Below are 2,185 nucleotides of genomic sequence, written 5' to 3' on the forward strand. Positions count from 1 at the left end.
TGTCTGTTCTGGTGCCAGTGCCATGCTGTTTTGATTACTGTAGCTTTGTAGTATTGTCTGAAGTCTGGGAGGGTTATACCTCCAGCTCTGTTCTTTTTCCTCACTATTGCTGGGTCTTTTGTGGTTCCATATAAATTTTAGGATTATTTGTTCTAGTTCTGTGAAATATGTCATGGGTAATTTGATAAGGATCACATTAAATCTGTAAATTGTTTTGGGTGGTATGGCTATTTTAATAATATTAAATCTTCCAATCCAAGAGCATGGGATATCTTTCCATTTCTTTCAATCATCTTCAATTTCCTTTATCAATGTTGATCAATCTTTTATCAAGTTCTCAGCATCTTTCCCCTCTTTGGTTAGGTTTATTCCTAAGTATTTTACTTTTTTGATGCAATTTTAAAAGGGATTTTTTTTTTTTTATTTTCCCTTTCTGATATTTCATTGTTAGTGTAAAGAAGTGCAACAGATTTATGTATAAACATGAATTTTAGGGGACACAATTCAGTCTACTTTGGTCATTTCATATAAAAGGAATCATACAATCTGTGGCCTTTTGTGTCTGTCTTCTTTCAGTTAAGATAATATTTTCGAGTTTCATCCAAGTTATCGCACATATCAGTACTTCATTCCTTCTTATGGCTGAATAATATTTCATGGATATACCACGATTTGTTTATCCATTCACACATTGATGGCCATTTGGGCTGTTTCCATCTTTTGGCTATTATGAATAATGCTGCTTTAAACAATCTTGTAGAAGTTAATATTTTAATTTTGATGAAGATAACATATAAAGCTTTCCTTTTATGCTTTCTTTGGGTCTTATTTTAAGAAATCCTTCTCTACCCTGAAGTCATAAAAATGTTCCTTTATATTTTCTTCTAAAATATTTAGTGTTTGGTTTTCCTTATTTATGGATAATCCATCTGGAAATGAGGTTTGAGGCAGGAATCTAATTGCAGTTTTCTCCACATGTATAGCTAGTTAGCCTAGCCCTGTTTACTGAATACTTTATCCATTCCCTCTGGTCTGCATTGTAACATCTGTCATGTGTCAAGTCTCTCTTTTTGCTTGTGTCTGTATTTGTTCCATTGGTCTTTATCTCTGGGCTATGATCACTGACAATTACTAAATTAGCTTTATAGTAAGTATTGATATCTGGTGACATATGGCAGATTCCCTTCCTGAATCTTCTTCAGAAACGTCCTGACTCTTTTGCTTGTTCATCTAAAATTTGAATCAATTTTTAAATTTTGACCCAAATGATCAAACAGACTCACCTGATGAGATTTTCGGGGGATTGAATTGATTCATTGGACCAATTTTGAGAAGTACAATACTAATTCAGTCTACTTAGTTGTTCCTCATTGTGTTTTAATAGAATTTTATAATTTTATGCATAAAGATTTTACATCCATTTTGTTAAAATTTCATAGTTACCATTTGTATTGGATTGAATAGTGATCTTTCCCCAAATACATGTCCACTCTGACCCTCAGAATGTGACCTTATTGAAAATAGGTCTTTGCAGATGTAATTAGTTAAGATGAGATCATACTGGATTAGGGTGGGCTCTAAATCCATGATGGGTGTCCTTACGTGAAGGTCAAGCAAAGATGCAGAAACACAGGGAAGATGGTCGTGTGACAACAGAGACAAAGATTGGACTGATGTAGCCACAGGTCAAGGAAGGCCAAGGACTGCCAACAATCACCAGAAGCTGGAAGAGGCGAGAAAAGATTCTCTCCTAGAGGCTTCAGAGGGAACATGGTCCTGCCAACACCTTTATTTCTGACTTCTACCTTGCAGAACTGTGAGAGAATCAATTTCTATTATTCTAAGCCACCCAGTTTGTGGCAATTATGGTATCCATAGGAAAATAATCCACCATTAAAAACTTTTTTTTGAATAAACAAATGGGACCTTATCAAACTTAGAAGCTTTTGCACGGCAAAGGAAACCATAAGCAAAACTAAAAGACAACCTACAGAATGGGAGAAAATATTTGCAAATGAAGCAACCGTCAAGGTATTAATTTCCAAAATATACAAACAGCTCATACAACTCAACATCAAAAAACCAAACAACCCAATCAAAAAATGGGTAGGAGACATAGATAGACATTTCTCTGAAGAAGGCATACAGATGGCCAACACGCACATGAAAAGATGTTCAACATTGC

The sequence above is a fragment of the Lipotes vexillifer genome, unplaced genomic scaffold (assembly GCF_000442215.2).
Source record: "Lipotes vexillifer unplaced genomic scaffold, Lipotes_vexillifer_v1.1 scaffold63, whole genome shotgun sequence".
In the NCBI taxonomy this organism is placed as follows: Eukaryota; Metazoa; Chordata; class Mammalia; order Artiodactyla; family Lipotidae; genus Lipotes; species Lipotes vexillifer.